Source organism: Lissotriton helveticus, chromosome 9 (assembly GCF_964261635.1).
Source record: "Lissotriton helveticus chromosome 9, aLisHel1.1, whole genome shotgun sequence".
In the NCBI taxonomy this organism is placed as follows: domain Eukaryota; kingdom Metazoa; phylum Chordata; class Amphibia; order Caudata; family Salamandridae; genus Lissotriton; species Lissotriton helveticus.
This window is the reverse complement of record NC_136070.1, coordinates 508016659-508039338: the sequence shown is the minus strand read 5'-3', so window position 1 is coordinate 508039338 and position 22680 is coordinate 508016659. Positions and strand designations below refer to the sequence as shown.

Below are 22680 nucleotides of genomic sequence, written 5' to 3'. Positions count from 1 at the left end.
CGCAGACGGGTCAAGGTGTGAGCGGCTTGTGTTGGCGTTTCCGCTTTGCTTCACCACCCCAGACCCTGGCGCCACCTGCACATAAAATATCAAAGTGCTGTTGTTTGTAATGGGGGCACTTTGCAGCCAGCCTTTGTCTTGTGATGGGACAGGATGTGGGTGTTTTTTTGTTTGTTTTTTTACAGAGTTTTATATAGCGCAAACTTGACCCAGAATCAGGTATCAGAGCGCCTTACATAGCACCAGTTGCATTACATTAGGACACTTTCAATTTTTTTAGGCAATTTTTTTAGAGTATGTAAGATAAGATAACAATTTTATTTGCATGATTACTTAAAACCATTGCAATAAAATAAATAACAGAAGTGTCTTGACATTTCATAAGTTAGGACTGAAAGTTGCAATTTGATTTTTGTACAAAGTAGTTATACTAGATTTGCACCCAGTATAACGAAAACATTTTTTAATGAATGTGTTGTATTTAAAAAATATTAAAAAACGTAAATGGAAATTCAGTAATATAAAAGTTAATAGTTGACACTCCAATAAAATAAGAGCAAATGTTCTTCTCTAGACAACCGAGCTTATGTTTGCTGGTGAAAATGGAAAATAAATTCAGCCTTGTTCAGTGCAGGGGGCTCCAAAGAGATACAGATGCTCTGCAACAGATATTGATGCAAGGTACCGAATTAACAGATATAAGCACTGTGCCAACAGATAGAAAAGTGTAGCAGCATATGAAAGGTGCATCACCATCGTTGACCTACTCTAGAACCTTTTTTAAAAAAGACATAACCGCATATGTCAATTTTAAAGCTATTGACCGAATTGCAGGTAATATAAACGAGCTTCCTGGCCCCTAATCACTGAATACGTAGCACAAATATAAATCTTGGGTGGTGCACATGACCTCTTCAAATGCTGCATTTTTTGGGATTCCGTGAAGTTGTTTGCACACAACATGCTCTGCCAGAGAGGGATTCAGGGTGACCTGCATGTTATTCTATGCGCACTGTATCTGTAAGTAGGGTGTTCACTTTAACTTGCGATTATACGGTAACATTATTTTATTATCGTTCCCTTTCAGGGTATTGGTTATTATAATGGCACTATTTCCTGTCATACTGGGAGCTGGTAATTGAGCGGACAGTCAGTCCCGTCCCCCCACCCACCCCCGCTACGTCACTAGGTCGAGGCTTTAAACTAAACTAGTTGTGTGCAAGATTCTCTGGCTGGTTTAATTAGGCGCTACCGGCGCCCGACACAACCCACTGAACGCACAAAGGCCACAAATCAGTCCCTCCCCCGCGCGTATTCACGCCCTCCTTTGTTGCCCCCATAACCTAAAGACCAAGGCCCAGCAGGGGATGACACTGCTACTTGCCAAGCAGGCCCCACGAAGCAGGGGGCCGAGGCAAGAATTCCCCAAAGGCCAGAGCAACACCGGGGCCCCCAGCCTCAAATTACAGCAGGTCAGGAGAGAACCGTGATGCTGGCGCCTCATTAGAGTGCCGTGGCCTGGCGGGGATTAGGGAACACTGTAAGTCTCTTGGGCAGGTTTGCAGAGGCCCAAAAAAAACGGCCCACAAGTGCCCCTGGAGCCCCGGCCCATCGGCCAATGCCCGAATGTCCACCTTCCCAATACAACCCTGGCCAAAACAACGTGTTGCAGTCTTGAGGCCTCCCGGTTCTTGCCTAGCGCAGTATGTGATGGAGTGGCCTGCCTGCAGCACAGCACGGCGCCATGCGGAGCGGCCGCTGTGAGACTCAGTGACTAAACTGATTCCGGTGACCTGCATGGACCCTGTGATCTGCAGGCCTGTTTGCTGGATTTTAATACTGTTGGGCCCGATTAGCATCGACATTGTCCACTGGCCGTGAGTGTGGTTGTGGATGCCAAACGGCCGTTGTTGTGATGCTGCCTGCTTGTCTGGACAAATGTTAGTGAATAACAAAGTCCGAAACTATGCTATGTGATCTCAGGTTTGTACTGGCTGGGAGCGACAATGTGATACCAACAGTACTGTTCCTAAATTGCGCCTGGCTGCAGTGCATAGTGAGTACTCGCATTGTGGATTGTTGTACTCAGCGTTGGCGTACTTTCGCTTTAATGAGAAATAATGAAATAGAAGATGGGAGCCCATGCTATGAACTGACTGGGGCCACCTGTAGCTTTCAACTGTCAATCCGCTGTGGATAAGACGCTAGTTACCGCCATTTTCAGCTGTGTGGGGCGCCCCGTCATACCTCAGATGCAGTGATTGCTCGCACACAGTAGCTCGGACACTAATTAGCGGTGGGCTATAATGCGTGGCCCTGGTAAAAGACACCTACACAGTGGATTGTACGGTCTACAAGGCTGCAACACATGCTTATGCAGCAGCGTACATCTTACTGACTGTGCGTTACACTAAAAGGTGTATTCTGCGACCCAGACGACGATAATCCGACACATGGAATTACCGATGCCTAGCTCGGCTGCTGGGTTTGTACTGCTTTGGTGCCCTCAAGTGGCGAAAAGGTGCAAATGGCCAAGTGGTGAATTAAATGTGAAAAATTCCGCATTACTCGGTTTAAACCGGGTCGGCTAATTTGCAGTCGGTAGGGTAATATCGGGGAGACTCGGTTTTAACCGAATTCCGGACAGCCTAGTTATATTATACTAAATCTGGCAGTGTCGAATTTGTGTAGGTTTTCATAGGGGATTTAGAGTTAGTCTTGTGATTTTGGCTTAATGCAATATTTGCCCTCTCATATTGGTTTGATAATTCCTTATTGATTGCCATGATATCTCTTCCTTGAGTGACTTTCAACTTGTACATGTTCAATGTTTTCCTGTTTTTATCTCTTCCTTGTGTGACTTTACACCTTGTACATTTGCAATTTTTTTCCTGTTTTTATCTCTTCCTTGTGTGACTTTACACCTTATACATTTACAGTTTTTTCCTGTTTTTACCTCTTCCTTGTGTGACTTTACACCTTGTACATTTGCAATTTTTTCCCCTATTTTTCTCTTCCTTGAGTGACTTTACACCTTGTACATTTGCAATTTTTTCCTGTTTTTATCTCTTCCTTGTGTGACTTTACACCTTGTACATTTGCAAATTTTTTTCTGTTTGTATCTCTTATGTAACTCATGTAATCCAAAGTCCTCATGTAACGCAATTGGTTCTTTTGTAAAGTGCTCTGACCCCTTCGGGTAATGTTCGCGCTATATAAAATCGCATTAAATAAATAAATCCCTGGGACAACTGCAGCAGTTATTTTTTAAATTTTATCGAAGTATCGTTTGACCTGACCATATCTTATGCTTAATGGGTCTGTCGTAGTTCTGGCCCATCCCCCTCCATTTCCATATTAGACTCGAAGCTCCACAAAGTCACGTCGTGGAGCATTGCACATTGCAGAACCTTTCCCTCTTTGGCGGGTGAGGGATTTGGTGCTGCCCTTTTCTTATTGTGCATTCTTGACAGCATGTACCTTCATTGCCCATTAACAGCATTTATATAAATCTTTGAGGAATTTTTTGGAGATTGTTAGCGAGTCAGGAATAGGCACAAAACAAACATGATTGTCGTGGGCTGTAGCAATGTTTTTTAACTAAATGGTGGCTAAATTGCTCCTTCGAGTAATGAACAGGTTAAGTCTGAAGTCAGAATAGCTGTCACAGGATCTTGGAAAGCTCAGACATAGCCCCTATAAATGTCTACACCCCCTTGAAAAAAAATTCATTTTGATGTCTGTGCCTCTACAATACATTTAGTACGTTAAGTAGAATGGAAAGGGTTCTCTAAAAGGAGTGTGGCCAAGAAGAATAACTAGGATTCTGGCCTGTGTACTTATGGGCGTTCCCAAAATATGTGAACTAGTGTTCTGTGCTTGAGACAGCTTGCCACCTGACCTGTATCTGTGTGTTCTGTAAGTGCATCCAAATACACAACCACATTCACCTAAACCAAGCCAGTCCTATCGGGTTTGCAATTGCTTACTAGCACTTATTTTTATGTTCCATATCAGATGAATGAGTAACTACTCCTATTCTTCCCTTCACATTGCCTTACTTGCAGTCTCCCTTGCCACATTTCTTTTCTCAAGTTCCTACATCTGCATGTCTAATATGTTGCCTCCTTTTTCTCCATCACTGTCTTTTGGCATTATTTCTCCATACTGACCTTCCACAGGTACTTTTTTAGGTCTGTTTTTTGACAGCACAGCTGCTAAACAGTCATATTGCTAACAATATTCTTAGAGTGGGCTTTGCGTCCCTCATTTCAACTTTCATCTTTTTCAGCCATTTGCTTGAGAATGTGTCAACTTTGTCTTGCCTCAGGCAGTAAAGTATACATTTCCTACAAAATGGTATTGACTAAGTGGATCCTTTCACCTCCACTCGTATTTTCATTAAATTGCATGAGGGACTACTTTACAATGACAACTCCATCCGTCCACTCCTGTTGTCTTACCTCCCATATGTTGTGTGTTCTGGGTCTTGTAGAGCGCTTGGTTACTCCATTCAGAGTGTCCCTGTGCTGGGCTTCAATGGCCACAAAGTTCAACATTCAATCTAGACATTTATTGTTGTCTTAAAAAAACACGCTTTAGTTTTTTTTTTCTTCGAAATATGATTTCAGAACCTTATAATCTCAAGTCAGAAGGAATGGAGTTCCACAGTTTTGCTGTCAAATAACTGAAGGAGCGACCACCCAGCCCTGATCGTTTTATCTTGGGGATCACTGTCAGTGCTGCCCCATAGAACTTAAGGCATCTATTTGGATGGTGCCATTTAATCAAGGAAAAGCGGTAGTGAGGACCTCTCTGGTGCAGAATTTTTATCGAGGGTTGTTACCTCACAACCAGGACTTCAGTCTTATCAGGGTTAAGTTTCAGGCTGCTAGTGTCCATCCATTTGGCTAGGTCCTCCAGACATATCTGGGCAAAGAAATACTTGCACAAAATAGGTGACCCATACTTTGCAACATAAAATAAAATGTATGAACTGTGAAACAGACTGTATTACTGACTTGCTTTACCAAAAGCGTACTTGCATCACTTTTTGAGAAAGATGTTCACGTTTTTGCATGTATAGTTGAGGAGATGAATAAACGTACCATTAAAGACCTGTTTCTACATCTTTACTACTTTCAGTTCTCCGCACCAGCAGAACCCACCCCACTTATAGCTTGGATTTATTCATTTAAGTGATGTGTCCTCACGTAACTCCACAACATAGTCCACACTTTTAACAAAATACAAAACTGAAATCTCCTAATTAGTGTTTGTCTCAACCCCACTAAGTATTACTCAGTTACAGCAGCAATTGCAGCTACAGGGTTAGTTCGCTAACAACTTTGCAGTCCTACATTTGAGGTTATTTGATCATTCTTTTGTACATAGTTGTTCAAGCTGTTAAGTTTCTTTGTGGATGTTGCTAGACCACAAACTTCATCTTATGTCATACATTTTTTGTTTGACATCTTTTTATTGACGATTTACACATTCTGTAGTAGGCAACCTGTTACAATTTGGTCTGTATACGTTTACTATCAAGTCGCAACCAATAATACATGTTTCAGCATTCTAATCCGATATCGATTCGTCCTCACTCACCAAACCCAGCCGATAACGTTGTCTGTTGCTCCTTATTTGCCTCTCTGTAGGGCTGGTGCAGATTACCCCTCTATAGTTCCATTTTCCCCAGATTATATCCAACTTTTTGCAGCATCCTCTGCCATTATATATCGCCATCTCTGTGATCATACATGTATCCATGTCCTTCACCCAGTCCCAGAGTAATGGTGCTTCTGAGCCCCCCCAGAGTCTAGCTATGTTGCGTTTCGCTATCTTCATTCCCAGTGTTACCCATGTCTGGTCTTTGGGGCACAAATCCGTCTCCTCCCAAATATTCTGAAGACATAGTTTAGGGTCCGGTCCCGCTATCCGTCCACATACACTTCTGTGGGGGGATAGCGGGACTGCAAGTGTATGTGCCACTTCTTGCCAGTAATTTCTTATCTCTGAACAGTCCCAAATCAGGTGATAAAATGTGCCTGCCTGCCCACAATCTCTCTGGCAATATTGCATTTTGTCAGTCCCTTACTCATTTTAGCTATTGTGGTCCTAGGTAAGTATACTCTATGGAGTATTTTAATCTGTATGAGTCTTAATTTGGCTGATATGGCTACTTCTCGGGGAGAACTCTGGGCCTCTTGCCAGTCATCATCTTCCAATACCCGTAAGTCTCGTTGCCAGAGTTCTATGAGTTTTTCGAGGGGTCAGAGGTATTCTATATTGGCTTTTTATGGGAAACGACCTTAACAACGCGGTCAAAACACTGCAGTACATGTAGATCGCTGCTTTTACAACGCAAGTCGGTACCATGACTTGCACCGGAGGGCACTCTAGACTAAGGAATAGTGTGATTTATTATTCCAACACCTTTCCTACTGTACGTAGGCTGGAGTTAATAATAATAATAACTTTATTGTGTGATTAATAAAAATCTTTGCAATGACTCTTTGAAAAAAACATTGGAGTAGATACATGATCAAGAGTTTTACAAAAACAGTTAAAAACAGTAAAAGAGAGTTTAAAAATATGGGCGAAAGATCCGTGCAAACTGATGCAATACATTGTGGTTTAGAAAGAAAAGAAAAGAGCAGTTCAAGGTTTACTGAGTCTTTGATAATCAAAAGAGAGTTTTCTTAAGATGCAAAAGCAGGTCTTTTTGAGTCAAGTTCGATCACTGGCCTCTGGGTTTTGGATCGTGTTAACTGTTTTCATGAAACGCACTAAACTGCAGGCTAGTTGGATGTCTTCTCCCTTGAAGCTGATCAACAGGGCTTGTCTGCGAGTTCGCACACCATTTTGATTCCAGAGCTGTGTTAGTTGGCCCCTTCGGGCACTGTCTAGAGCTTTGCAGCTACATAACAAGTGCAGAACGTCCTCCTTTGGATTTTCGCAAAGCCTGCAATTGGAGTTCGTTTCCAAGCGTTTCCATGGGGGAAGATGTACTTTTGACGGAATTACCCCCATCCTTAGCCGCAGGAAATCTTCCTTCACCTTCCTTGAGAAGCTGGTGCTGAGGTATGGTTGGGGTAGGGCGCTAGTGTAGCCTTGGATCACGAACCACCTGTGTGATCTCCTGGTTAGTGCGGCTTTGTTTTCTTCCATGGAAAGAATTTTCACTGACTTGTTGACAAGTCGCTTGAAGCACTTGTGTGAACAGCTCGAATGCCAAAGGTCTTTTAATGCAAGGGATTTTATAGCTGCTTGAAGGTACACCGTTGCTGGGGATCCCTTGTTTGTCTCCTGCTCTTTCCAAAGGTGGGCGTTCAAGGAGTCTGGTTCAGCATTCTTAATTTTGTGCCAGCATTTAGCATATGCGCCTTTACGTGCGATTTGCTGCTTCTGTAAGCCAAACTCCAGCCTTAACTGTGCTGGGGAGGTGTAGGGGGGAGTGAGAAGAGTATTCGGAGCGTGTTACTGACCACATTGTCTAGTGTCCTCGTCTCTCCATCTCATGCATTCACTGCCCTATGTTATTGATGGTAGCAGTTTTGCGCGAAATATGTCCAGCAAGGAGATTAAGTTTGGGCCTGCTATTTTATTCTTGATGTTTTTAAAGCGATGGCCAGTGAAATCCCTCTGTTTTTTATTGTTGTTGCGTGTCGCTGGAATGAGCCGTTGGAATCAAAAATTATCCCCAGATATTTATATTCTTTAACTGTTTCCATTTTGAGGTCATGCAGAGACCATCAAAATATTTGCTTTTTTGATTGAAAACCATCACCTTCGATTTTTCCATGTTTATGGTCAGGCCATTTTTATCAGAGAATGTACTTGTTGAGTTAATAAGATGTTGCAGGCCTACTGGGGTCTGGCTGATCAGTATCAGGTCGTCTGCATATAATAAGTTCGACAGTGTAAGACCCCCTAGCTTTGGGGCGTGATGGTTGCAGTTGTCCAGATCTTTAGAAAGGTCAGACATAAAAAGGCTGAACAGGGTCGGTGCGAGGACGCACCCCTGTTTCAGCCCTTTTGTGGTTGGAATTTCTTTTGATAAGCAATTGCCGCCCCCCAGTTTTATTTGGATCCAGGTGTCTGAATGTAATAAGATCAGTAAGTTAAGCAATTTGGGGTCCACATCCCACTTTGAAAGTTTTGACCACAGTTTCCCTCTGTCAATGCTATCAAAAGCGGCTGAGAAGTCGATGTAGCACGCATATAATGTTTTTTTTATGTTTAATGGCAGCATCTATCAGCAAGGAGAGGGCTAGGATGTTAGTCGAGGTCCCTAGATTTTTTGGGAATCCAGTCTGGTTCATAGGGATTAATTTTTTGTTTGATGCCCAGGAGGTTAGTTCTTCCAAGAGTAGCCCTGAAAAGTATTTTGCATCTATATCTATAAGCGCTATGAGTCTGTAGTTCTTAGCCTCATTCTTGTTGCCTTTTTTATAGATTGGAGCTATTATTGAACCCCTCCAGGAGGACGGAAATTGTTCAGCGTTCCTGGTTTCTACGAAGAGCGGGAGGAGTTGTTCAGCCCAATAGGTTGGATCTTGTTTGTATACAATGGGAGGGATTCCATTTGGGCCTGGGGCTCCCTCCTTCCGTCCTTTCGCAATTCGTCCCTTCAGTTGTTCAATCGAACTCGGGAAGTTGGAGTCCACAGCTAGGGGCTTTAGGGGCGTCGCGATTGGCTTACAGAGTTCCGGATTTCGATGGCCCATGCTTGGTACTTCATCATTAAAGTGTTTGAACATATAGTTTACCCAGGATGCCTCTGTGATGTGGGAGTTCACTCCAGGGGCGTTCGGATTATCTATTTTATTGACGGTTTTCCAAAATCTTGCACTGTTATTATTTTTTGAATCATAGAGAAGTTTTGCCCAAGTTTTTTCCGCGGCTTCTTGTTTGATTCGCCACAGGATTTTATTCTTTTGCACTTTAGTGATCTCAATTTAGACACTGAGTCGTTGTCTCTCTCATTTTTCCGCAGCTCGCGAAGTGTTCTATTGATGGCTGTTTTTACTGCCCTTAGAATAGGCGTTTGAGAGGATTGAGGGTAATATTTTTGGTTGCTTGTCATGCTAGGCGATGATTTATTTTGGCTTGTCCGTACGTCGGTTTCTTTAGCGACATTAAGCTTAGAGTTCTTTAGGCCAAAGGATTTCAAGAAGGACTCCCAGGCGAGTATTTTGTTGTCATTCAGCTCAGCAGCACTTTCCCAGCACATCTTTACTTCTTGCATTAATCGAACTGGGTCGCTAGTGTTGCACTTAATTCTGTTGCATTTTTCTGAGGTTGTCTGCTTTGGGCCGTTTGCTAAAAATGTTAGCGCTGTCCCTTGTGCCCTCAGTGACAGTTCTTGCGGGAGGTGGTCACTACAGTCAGATATTCCGATTTTAAAGTCTGGTACAAATGTGAGCAATGAAAAAGACAAGAAGGTGTAGTCGATCGCCGATGATGTGATCAAGTTGTGGAAGGTTGCTGCTTGGGGACGATCCCCCGGCAATTGCCCATTTGCCGAAATCAGACCCAAATTGGTTAGGGCTTCTGTAAAGCTTTTTGATAGATTTGTTTGTTTGCCCCAAGGGCACACATCCAGAGCTGGAATCCCCCTGACATGCAGATAATCTTCCATTGGATAATTCTTCCCTGAGGATTTCGAAAGGAACATATTAAAGTCTCCTGACACTGGGGGCGCTAGGTGGCGCACTTGTGAATGGACGCCTTTCCGTGAGGCTCCCACATCCCGGCGACATTGATCCTGCAATTATCCTGTTCTCGGCGCTCCACCGGGCTGTAACTTCTCCCATCTGTAAAGGGGGATCCTCTGAAGCTCCGGTACAATTTTGGAGCCGATAGCTGGCGGACTTTGGACGGGAGCGGCTCTTCCGTCGCCAGCGGTCTTGACCGGTGGAGGAGGCTACGCGGCTGGGCGGCCTGCCTGGCGACGCTAGGCTGGGGATTCCGAGGAGAAGGGCAGGCCCCAATTGGCGCGAAAATCACTTGCAGACAGCGAGGCGGCGGAAGCGAGGGATGACTGCTGTGAGCCCTGCGTGAAGCGGTTACCGGCAACGTGAGTGACTGTATGGCTGGCCCTGACAAGATTTGTCCTGCCTGCGCACTGAACGCCTGCAACCCCTGCAACTCTCGCTTCATTGTGGTTACTAGTGAGCGCTACCAGGGCCCTGCAGGGACTCGAAAACATGGCAGCTGGCACCGGTGAAAAAAACACTGCGCTGTGAACGGCGCGTCCTAGGGACGAATTACGCGGCTCGCCCACATTGTGCTGAGGAGGAGAGGGGATACGCTTGACTGTGTGCTGCCACTGTGTGCTAGTGGGGATTCCACTGCCCCCGATTGCTGGCTGAGTAGGTCGTCCTACCACCTACGAGAGACGAGGAGCTGGGTCCGCCAGAGGGTGACCGGCGCTATCGGCAACGCGGTAAGGAGGAACTGACAAATTGCTACTGTGTAGGGCACCCCCCCATCTTCTACCTCTGGCCTTGATAATAGCGGGAAATACGCTAGCCTGCGATTGGTGCCTACACTCCTTGAGGAGGCAGCGTGGTACTACCCTTTGAGTGCACATCAGCGTAGGGACAGACAATTGGCTGCGCTCTTCCAGATTAGGGTGCCATAACGAAGACTGTATACAACTCAGCAACTAGAGTACATGCACCTACTCCTGCTCAGCCGGCGTTGGTGTGGCAATTGTGTTTTCTACCTGGAGCGGGCTCCCGACCACCCTGCTTGAGACTTGGGGACCCTGCGACCTCAGAGTGCAGAACATCTGCTGGTGCACGAGGTGCCCGGTTTGCTGTAGACGGCCGAGGTATTGTCGGTTCTAGGTCTGCTGCGCTACCTGCGGCTAGGAAGAATCGGCAGAGCCCTGTCCTGGCCTCACATTCGCATCCTACGTGTTTCCTGATTCCAGGGGGTGCCTGGAAGTTTAGCGAGATACGCCGGCTGGTTTGGTCCACACACTTGCCATTACGGATTGCTACTGGTGGCGCTGTTCCTTGCATACCGTGTGCGTCGCCCTGACCGGTGGCGAAAATGGGCAGGCCAGATGCGCGACAGCCAAAACTCACTTTTGACGCTACCAAAAAGGGGACTCGCACCAGCCCGGAACAACAGAAACAAACTGAGGCCGGTAATTCTGGTGATGGCCAGCCAACCACATCCATGGATGTCCAAGAACTCCTACGTGAGATGCGGCAAGGATTTGCGACCATAGCGGTAGACAGGATGTCGTCCCGGATGGATGCTGTTGTCCACAAACTGGATGTGCATGAGGGGAGACTTAAGGAAGCGGAGCAGCGAGTTTCGGATATCGAGGATACATCGAGGCAGCACACGACGCGGCTTACTCGGATGGATGACCTACTGCGCACTATAGCTGCCAAGAATGAGGATTTGGAGGCGAGAAGCCGGCGCAATAATATACGCCTAGTGGGTATTCCGGAATCCACCAATGTGGGGAAAATGGAGGAATATGTTGAAAAACTCTTGCTAGCAGCAGTGGGCCAGGAAGCATTCTCACCCCAGTTTATAGTGGAGAGGGCGCATAGATCCCTGGGCCCTGTGCCCAAACCGGGCATGAAGCCGAGACCTATTATTGCCCGCTTGCTGAACTATAGAGATAGAGGTTCGAGCCGCACGCAAGGCAGTATCCCTAATACGCTCTCCTTTGATGGCAACAATTTTACGATCTATCCAGATTTCACGCCCATGGTGCAGGAGGAACGTCGCAAGTTCCTCGATGTCAAAGCGAAACTTTGCAATCTCCAGGTGGATTATGCCCTGCTCTATCCGGCTCGCCTGCGGGTCACTTGTCAGGGGCGTCAGAGGTTTTTCACGAAACCGCAACAAGTAGAAGACTTCATCAAACACTACAAACGTACGGCGCATCGAAATGGGGATGGAGAGGATGAGCCGGACCGGAGACACGAACATATGGAGGATGATGAACAATGATCTTGCAGCTTTTGAGACTTTGTTGTTTCGATTTGATCCATGTGCGTGAGTACTGCTTCATAGGTCACTCCTTGGCTGTGCTTATGTTTGTTGGTGGGATCTACTCCTCCCGTTAAGATGAATCTGGGGATTGGCCCGGAGGAAGCTGAGTTCGATTCTGTTCGCTGGGTGCCTCCCCCCCTCTCCCACTGGCTGGATAGGCCCCGCCTGAGGGAGCTGGTGGAGCGGAGGGGGAAATGTGTGCCACCTGGAATGCTACCTAGCGGGTATTACCCATACAGTTACTGTTGGTATAGGGTATGTTCTCACCCTTGGCTGTTTGGGACGTTGGGGTGGGTAGGGGGGGATGACGAACCTGGCAAGTTGGGGTTGCTTCAGTGGGTGGCGGGGAGGGAATGGGGGAATGCCTGGGGGTTGTGTGAGTTGAATGAGTGCGATCTACACAAGCAAACAGATAAAATGTTGTACTGGTTTATTGGTATGGGCAAGAGAGATTGCACCATACTGTTGATTTGGCTGACACAGGGTACCTTTCAAAGGATGCACACTACTGACATTAATGGGAATGGAGGGAGTTAACAAATGTACCTTTTTATCATGGAATGTGCCGGGGCTTAAGGACACGCGTAAATGCAGACAGTTGGTGGCATACTGGGATAGGCATAACGTGCAGGTGATTATGCTACAAGAAACTCACAACCCCCCATCAGCCACATCCAATTTCGGTACCAGATGGGCGGGTGTGCGGATTTTCTCGAACTACTCTTCGTACGCCAGGGGTGCTGCCATCCTTATACATCGCGCCCTCCCATTTGAGCTGCAGGGTCACTGTATAGACAAGGAGGGGAGATATGTAGTGTTGTGGGGGAGGTTGGGTGGGGAGACACTCACCATTGCCAATTGTTATGCTCCTAATATCGATGACCCCCATTTTTTTACTGCGCTCTGGGGTATGGTGGTGGATGTGGGGTCTGCTCATCTGATTTGGGGTGGAGACTTCAATGTTGCGTTACGCCCAGGGCTGGATAGAGCGGATGGTTGTTCGACCTACCATCCTGGAGCGAGAGATGTCCTTAGGGGGATAGTGGATGATGAGGGATTAGTTGATGGATGGAGACACCTTCACCCTGACCTGCTGGATGGCACACACTTCACTTCATATACGGGAACATGGGCTAGAATTGACTATATTTTTGTATCGAGAAATCTAGCACCCCATATCCTGACTGCGCAACACCTACCCAGGACACAATCGGATCACTGCCCGGTTCTAATAACTATAGACATGCCAGGGTTTAGTAAACCACGGCCACCTTGGCGATTGCACCCTAACATTCTACTAGACACGGTTTTCCGGGAGGAACTTAGAGATGATATCGCAGAATTTTTTCCTCGTAACAAGGATACTGTGGATAGTGTGGAAACGGTCTGGGAGGCCTTCAAAGTTACAGTGAGGGGGTGGTGCATTGCTAAAAGCTCTGGGGTACTGAAAACCATACAGCACACGCTCCATAGGATGGAAGAAGACCTGCGGGCTCTGGAGAGAGACATGGTACGGGGAGACACAGGGTCTAAGCAGCAGGAATTCAGGGCCAAATTGTCAGAATACGAAGCAGAGGCGCATAGAGAGGCACAGTTTAAGGGTAAGCACTGGAAAGCTCGCGCGTACAATGAGGGAGGGAGACCGGGTAGGGCCCTGTCTATGGCAGTTAGAATAGCACGAGGTTCTAACACTATCCTTGAGTTACAGTTGGCGGCTGGGAAGACATGCAAAGACTCAGCTGGTATACTGACCACACTCCAAACACACTATGAGCAACTGTATACATCGCGAGCGACTGGGGACTTTGAACTGGGCAGCTTCCTGGGGGATATCGCACTCTGCTGGATAAGCGATGCCCATAGACAGTTTCTAGGAGCCCCGCTCGAACTCGAGGAAGTGCGGGATGCCATAATGTCCTTGAGCAATGGGAAGGCACCTGGTCACGATGGGCTTCCCGCAGAGTTTTATAAATGTTATATAGATGTCATGGCTCCTGTCTTGCGAGAGGTGTTTGAGGATGCCTTGGAAGTAGGTGTGTTGCCGAATTCCATGAGAGAGGTTGTAATTACGTCTCTGCTTAAGCCGGGTAAAGATGCCACACAATGTGACTCGTACCGTCCATTATCGTTATTGAACTGTGATGCCAAAATCCTTGCCAAAGTGCTCGCCACGAGACTCTCTCTGCTCATGACCACGCTCATATTGCCTGATCAGTCGGGATTTGTCCCCACGAGATCTACATCGCACAATCTCCGTACTGTTTTCTCCCTAATCCAAACGGTGAGCCCTGAGATACCGCTCGCTGCTGTCTTTCTGGACGCATCAAAAGCCTTCGATTCCGTGGAATGGGGGTTTTTATTTACGGTATTGCAGAGGATGGACTTCCCCCCGATATTTATTGCTTGGGTGCGTTTACTATACACGGCTCCGAAGGCGAGAGTGCTTGCGAACGGCCTCCTGACTGATACTTTTGCAATAACGAGGGGTACTCGACAGGGGTGCCCCCTCTCCCCTTTACTCTTTGCCATAGTGATAGAGCCGCTGGCCTGCCGCATCCGACAGTTACACAAACCCAGCGCATTTAACTGCTTTCAACGGCAGCTCTCTATTTCGCTATACGCTGACGATGTCACGCTGTACGTCAAGGAGCCCCAGACTACCTTGAACGCATTATTGCGAGAGTTTGTCGCCTTCGGTGCCCTTTCCGGCATCTCCATCAACTGGAGTAAGTCCCAATTTTTCCCCCTAACACCTGCTGTGTCGGAATTCCAGCTCGATTATCCTCTGGAATGGTGCTCTTCGGAGTTGCGATACTTGGGGATACAACTCTCGAGAGACAAGGGAGACACATTGCGACTGAACTATGGGGTGGCTATAACTAAACTGGCGGACTCGGTGACCCGTTGGATCAAACTCCCACTGTCCTTGGCGGCTAGAGTCTCCCTCATAAAAATGGTGGTTTTGCCGCGTTTTCTATATCTGTTCCTCAATATACCTTATCACCCGGGTGCTTTTTTTTTCAAAACCCTACGTTCCGAACTTATACGTCTGGGATGGGGGGGCAAACAGGCGCGTCTTCGATGGGCAGTCATGACACAGCCTTATAATGTGGGAGGTTTCGACATCCCTGATTTTGAAGTTTATTATTTGAGCGCACAGGCACACTACCTATATTACTGGCTGAAACCTGCTGCCTTCATGCCGCAGGTTGCAGCGGAAGACTGGATAGCCCACCCACTGCCATTGGACGGAGTGGTTCATGCACCCATATCGGTGTTGGAAATGCAGACAAATACGGTAACTTGTACAATGGATGCATGGCATAGAATAGGGAGACGATTGCAGACCTCGTTACTTTACACGGCTCGACTACCACTGACTTATCACCCGCAGATGGCGCTCCTCCAAGAATTGGGATTCTGGAACATGTGTCGCCGTTTAGGGATTCGGACATGGGGCGATCTGTTTCACGACGGGATATTTCGTACTCGAGACAATTTTTTTGGGAATAGTACGCCTACCCCCTTAGAGATATTCTATTTTTTACGGTTGCGAGAGGGCCTGAGAACCTTACTACCCGACTTCCCTCGCGAACCCCCCAGTGTTGCCCCACTCACTATTGTGCTCAGTAGCACGGATGGTGCGCATCTAGTGTCAACCATATATAAGAGCCTCCGGAAGGAATTCCCGGCTGTGGAGAGCGCGGCTAGGTCGCACTGGTCACATGACCTTGGCAGGGAAATCACGGATGACCAGTGGGAATATTGTTGTGCCCTATCGGGTGAGGTGATGTCTAGCTGTCGCTTTAAAATTATCCATTACAAGTTCCTCCATAGGCTATATTACACTCCGGTCAGAAAGGTCAGGTTCGGATTAGCCGACTCAGATAGATGCGAGAGATGCGGACAGGAGGGGGCGGATTTCCTCCATTTAGCGTGGAATTGCCTGCAGGTACAGGAGTATTGGTCGCAAATTAGTGAGGGCATCTCCCTTATGATAGGGATTACATTGGAATTAGATCCGCTACTTTTCCTGCTGGGTTATACTGCACGCATACAGAGGAATGTTAGGAAATACACTAATGTTGCATTGTTATTGGCAAGGAGACATCTGGCATGCAGGTGGGGGCGGGGTCGTGCCCCTAAATTCAAAGACTGGTTACAAGATATGTTATATTGTCAGGAGCAGTATGGAATTTTCTCGGAGCTACTGCCTTTGACATCTAGGCCGGCTGACATCTGGGGTCCACTGCAGACATACCTACTTTTACATGCACCACAAGGGGCGGAGGGAACTGACGTTCTTAATGTGACCCCAGCAGAGGAATTGTAATAGATACATGTGCAATACATAGGATCAGGTCGATAGGAGTGAGGAGTCTGAAGGCCATACTGCTGTTAACTTATTGGAGGTATAGGTTACCACCAGACTGGCATCTCTGTGAGGCTGCGCGACTCTGCGAGGCTGGCTGAACTGCGAGACCGTGACTGATTGCTGCTATAGACTATAATGCTGGTTTACTCTGCTTCTCACCCACACCACTATGTATTAGGAATGTCATGCCGCTGTTTATTTATTTTTTTTTTTATTTTTTTTTTGGGGGGGTGCGAATACGTCTTGTGTCTGATTATTGTCATACCACACTCCCTACTGTTGTATTGCTCTGTTGACACTTCCATTGATTCACGTATTGTGTCTCCCATTTCCTACCACCTAAATGCCTGTCCAATGACTGATTGCCCTGGTATGATGTAGCTCCTGATTTCATGACTTGAAGTTGGCTTTGCCCGAATATTTGCCCTGTGGTATTACTGTCCTCTTTACCGTTACAGAAATGTATGTGTATCGCTGCCGGCCTCATGTGGTTGTAGGCACACTGCTGTGTATGAAAGCACGAATTATAATAAAAGTTTATAATCCAAAAAAAAAAAAAAAAAAAGTCTCCTGACACTATAAGGTTCGGATTGTCCACTTCCGTTATTAGTTTGTTCAGTTCTGTCACCAGGGCAGTGGCGCCGTTTTTTTCCTTTTGGGTGCAGGTAGGTATTAACCAGCATAAGTTCTTGCCTATTGGAACCCAGTGTTGATATTTCCAGCTGGACCGCAATGATCCCGTTTTCATTTCCCGAAATATTTTTATTTAGCAGTTCTTTTACGTGGTTTATTGTTTGTATCGAGGTGTATATCGTTAAACCACCTTTCTCATGACCGAATTTTGAGGTTCTCCTTGCTGGGAGGTGGTATGTTTTAAAGCCCTGGAGATGGAGCGGTTCTGCTGACCAGGTTTCTTGTAACAGTATTAAGTCATGCTGCTGAAAATATAGCTTTAGATCTTTGTTGGTGATTTTTGCTCTTAGACCGTTTATGTTCCAAGAACACAATTTAAGCGACCGATTTGTATTTGAGGGGGGGCCAATTTGCTCTGCAGATTGTCATTGGCAGCACTGTCTGAAGTTAATTGTTTTTGCGATCCAGTCCCATTCTTGATTTTGGGTCCGAGGACCATACATTTTTTGCAGGGGGGGTGTACCGGCCTTTCGATCAATTGAGCTTCCTCGTGCTCCTCTTAATATTGATTTTATGGGAATATCTGGACGGTGTTTGCTCAAAGACAGGTTAGCATTTTCTTTGCGGAGTAATGGAGCTGGGTAGCCTGGGATGAAGAATGGTTTGATTCGAATCCCCCATGCTTTTAGTTGGTTTTCCTCTCTTAAGATTTTTTTCGCCGATTCTCCAGAGTTCCAGATTGTTTTTGTTATTTCCTGCTCTGATAGATGTTTGAGAGTGATGAATTCGACAGCCTCCAAATCTTAAGTGGTTAGCATAGCTAAAGATGTAATAGAGTTCAAAACTCGTAAGATATTCCTTTGATTTAAAATATCTTCTCGGCCTTTGGATCTGTAGTCTGGAATGAAGAGTATTGTTTTGGGCTCTTTGTGGTTGGTGGCCTCCTGCCGCTGTTCGGGATTTGACGCCCATTCTACGCTTTTGTAGTTACTATGGTCTTGAGAACTTTCTTGGGAGTTTAGCTCTCTTTGGGTCGGCGGACCCGAGTTAGCTGTTGATACCCGTGCTGTATTCTTGCAATTGCTGTAGTCTAAAGACGCTTGCTCACTTTGCGTCAGCTGACCCAAGTTGGCAATTGTTGTTGTCCTGCCTTTGCCCCGATGTTAATATTGGGGCTGTACTTTGGGTTGATCCTGGATTTTGCACTCTCTGAATCAGGGGTTCCTTGTCCAAAGTTGTGTTGGGTTCGTTTTTCTTTGCTAATGTGGAGATACGGATGGCGGAATTCCAAGGATTAGTTCCTCCAATCGGTTGTACCACCAGGTTTTCCGCAGTTTGTGGCCTCATTGACTTGATGTGGAAGGGATTTTTTTAACACTTGCTTGTCGCCCCTGAGTCGACTTGTTCACGAGCTTCTTCAGCTGAACCCCTTATAAAATCAATGTCTGTTGCTTTGTTCTTGGCAGGGATTGCCTCTGGGCTTGTGAGGGCAGGGGAGGTTGGACGGCTTTCCCTTGACCTTTTGCTTAGATCATCCTTAGTGTCTCTTTGATCTTTTTCTAATTCTGGCAGCAATTTGTTTGCTTGTGGGAAGTATGTTCTTATAGAGCCCATCTTGTTTCTCCCTTTTCTCTTCATTTTCCTTCTTTGTTTAGCAGACTGTTGTTTGTTGCATATATATTCCCCGCTTTCTACAATGGCGGACGGCTCTCTGGTTGAACTCTGCTGGTTTTCGTCATGCCGGAGCTTGGGTGCCCCTCCCGTTTGTTGTTGGTTCTGTTCATTCGGTTCCTTAGGGTGAATTGGTAAGTTGTTTGAGACTGATGTGGCGTTGGGAATAACCACCGATTGGATTTTCTCCGTTATCTCGCAATCTGTTTTTTTTTTTCCTGCTTGCTTCTGCCCATGCTGCTCTGTGGGAGTCGTTTATAGATTTTATGTCAGTTAAGAGCTCACTCATTACATCTGGTAAAGATGATAATTTATCAATGATTGAGTAGCAAGTGCAGCTTGGTGGGTTGATTGTGGTTTTTGATTGAACTTTTTTAATCAACTCGTTCGAATCTAATAGCTTGGTGTCGATGTTAATGACGTGGGTCGTTAAGCGGGTTAGCAGATTTAATTGGATATCCATCTTGTCCGAGTGGTATTCCATTGCTTTCGTTGTGATGTTCATGGTGTTTAACAGTGATGCCCAGAGCCCGCTCTCTTCTGTGTTTAGAGTCTTTGGGGAATTAACCGTTTTATTTTCTGTATCATGAGGTAGCGTGACACCTTTACCATGGGCGGATGTGTCCGCCTTTTTCTCCCATTCTTCACTTGTCAAGGGAAATGCGCTGTTTACTGATGCTGACCCTGAGTGCTGAGTTATAGTTGAAACCAAGGGTCTCACTTGAGGTGAGATGTTTGACTCCAAGGCAGTGGTGTGTGCAGGTCTTGCTAGCACATGCTGGGTCGTATTTGGACCAGGATGATTTGTTTGGTGTAAGCTGTTTAACTCCAAAGCCAGATCAGGGGACTCCCGCTGTGATTTTTTTGCTGAGGTGGCATCGAATGAGTAGTTTGGAGATGATGGCTGTTCTAAGTACTCATTGGGAGTAGGCTCTTTGGCTTGATCATCGGGCTCATCTGCTCTATATTCCCTTATTTCGCTTGCATCCTTATTCGCTTCAACATTTTTATTTTGCCACCTGGGATTATATCCATCGGTTTCAGAACATTGAAGACTGTTTGCCACTGTGATTAAGGTGGGCGTTGAGTCTCTGTTAGGTTTAGATGGACTTTCCTTGACCAAATGACTCGCCAATACCGGTGCCGGTTTTAGGGCTCTTGCCGAGTCCGCAACGTCGTGTTTTGTTAGGATGATTATTTCCGGAAGCAAAAGGGAAGGAAGGCCCTTCTGAATGGGGCTCATATCGTTTAGCACGGCCCCAGCATCTTTCACAAAGGCAAACTTGGAGTAAATTTTAGATTGTACAAGAGGTTTTTGTGGTTTTTGTTGGTTATAAATTTGTTGATCTGTTTTACCTAGAACTGAGCCCTCTGCTTCATGCTCAAGGGTAACCAAAATGTTGTCCTCTGTGCCAGTTTTTATTGGCCTTGTTAATTTTTCGAGGCTGTCCGAAGAGACATTGAGTAACTTGTTTTTCTTCTTCCGGTTACTCACTACTGTAGAAATACTTCTTCTTTCTTTGCCTGATCTCATAATGGCTAAAAAGCTGATGTCAGCCAAGAGGTGGGAGGGGGTCCAGTAAACCCTGCACTGTCCTTTCAGTAGAAACGACGCCCCTCACCTGATGTGCAAATGCCAGATATTCTCGACTGTGATTTCGTGTCTTTTTAAAGATCGTCACTTATATTTTTGAGCTTTTTATGCTTTAAGCGCTGCGCTGCGTTGGGTAACACTTACGGAACACTTACGGAACATGCAGTGCTGCGATGCTGTGGTGGGGCCAGCTGGATGGTTCAACTGTGAAGCAACTATCTGAGCCAAAAGTTAGTTGGGGGGGCCACAGTGCCTCGACTCCGTGGTGCGTAACCAATATCCACAGTGTCCACAGCGTCCACAGCATCCGCGTCTTTGCTCGTACTCTCTCGCTGTACAAGCTGGCAGGCTTGGCGCAGCTCTCCTCTCTATATTCTGTTCCGTACACCTCGCTTCTGGGCTCTGGATTCTGAGCTCCTGTCTGCTTGGTTGCCTGCTTGGTTACTCACAGGCCTGTCAGAGAAGGAGAGGTGAGGCAGAAACAAAGAGCAAAGAACCTAGGAGGCTCATCCGCCCTTGAGGATCGTAGGGCTCGGGACAGACGCGGGACAGGCACGGGCTCAAAGGTGGTAAAAGTACCGGCGTCTCCCAGATCGCCCGGAGCTACCCGAATTCACCAAGTCCCTCGTCCCTCGCCCTCTCCCTCGGCTCTCTCCGCGGCTCTTTACCGCCACCTCACCGCCGATTGTCGTGTTTCGGTGTTTAAGTATTTTGAGTATTTACCGCTTTTTTCGCGGCTTTCGTCGGAGGCTTCGGCGCTTTGTTGGCTCGCGTTTGCGTTCACTGCCGCCCCTCCTCCTGGCTGCACTCTGCTGCACTCTGCTCGCTATACCATTAATAGTTCAAACCCCAAAAAAGGAAAGTAAATATATGCGAGCAAAAGAGGTACTAAGAAACCTACTGCAAACAGCGTAGTCCCTTAGTGCACCAGAAGCAAAGAATAAGCACTCCGTTGCTAATCACGAAGAAAAGTGTTTTTGCTAGCTCCAGGCACAAGTCTCCACCAAGTGCTGGTTTTTACTCTGTTCAGTGAACACATAAGAGGGAAATAGAATCCTCGGTCAGAATCCCCGAGAGGAGAGCGCCTCCAGGCACGGTCTTTCACTCTCCGGGGAAAGGAACAAATACCTGTAGGCTGCGCGGTCTACCACCGCGTTCATATGAGTCTTCAGCGTACGGAATTTGGAGCCTCTGCCGGCTCACAGAAACGAGTCAAAATGACACGCCGGCCATTTTCTCGCGTATTTCGGGTTCTTCGTGGAGTGAGCCTTTGCAGGCTCTTGGGAACGATGAAAAGTAGAGACACAGCGTCTCTTAGTCCAAAATACCGAGGTGATCCAGCGGGGAAACACCTTCCGCTGCTCGGTCTGGGTCGATTGATGCGAAAACTTTTTCCCAGCAGGTGGCGCTGATTCGAGGAGTGAAGAGAGTTTAGCAGAAGTTGATTTCCCCTGTAATTCCCCCCTTCGGGTTTACTATGTGGCTTTGTGCCTTTCTCCAAGAAGGGATTTTTTAGTTTTTGGGGTTTTTTGACAGGGCCCCGATGCTGTTTACTTGGTGGTTCGGGGGATTATGGGGACTCTGTGAGCAGATTGGCAGTTTTGGCAGATTGCATTCGGCCCCTGCCCCGGCAGTCGCGGCCGTGAGAACCACTTCAGGAGCAAGCTGGAGCGCCGCGGAGCTTACGCGACAGACCACGGGCCCTCATGCCACCACTGAGCCCCCTATGCCCCTCAGCCTCACTCCTCTTTCGGTCTGCACATGGCTCCCCGGCTCCCACCACGTGCCGCTCCTTCACCGCTGCTTACTGCAGCTGCCGGTGGGGGGCGGCTGACTCAAGGGGCTCTAGAGGTGGTTGGCTGCCTGTGGGACTTCGGGACTTCGGAGCTTGGAGCCTGGAGCTTGGAGCCTGGGGCCAGGTAGTTGCTCTGAGGCTCTGAGCTTGGTGGCCAAAGCACTCCAAAGCACCTCTGGCAGCTACTGCCCCACGCGTTTCTCTGCCTCACCTGCCTCTCGCAGTCGGGCTGCCGGAAAAGCTGCGGTCTCGATCTCGGATAGCGCTCTCTTGAGGGTCAAGAACTGGTGCAACACAGCCGGCCTCCCGAGCTTCGGGCGCTCCTTCCATGGCTCCGCTGCTCCGCAGCACCGGCGCAGCCGTCTGGGTGACCCTTGACCTGGAGAGCTCCGCGATGCTGGTTCTGCCGGTTCTATCCCCGGTTCTGTCCCGGGGGGGGTTTCGGGTTCTCACACCCGTTGCAGCCGCCGCCGCCGCCGCTCTCCCGCTCTCCTGCTATTACTGGCGTACCTGCTTCCACTCTCGCAAAACCCGGAATGGAGCTAGGCTGGAGTTGGAATAGTAAATCATACTATTCCTAAGTCC

General features: G+C 47.2%; 1 protein-coding gene across 3 annotated transcripts in view; it reads left to right on the top strand.

Moving 5' to 3' along the window:
• The window catches only part of PCNX4 (pecanex 4), a 355649-nt gene that overhangs the window by 1616 nt on the left and 331353 nt on the right, over positions 1–22680 (top strand). The gene's annotated exons all lie outside the window — the stretch shown is intronic.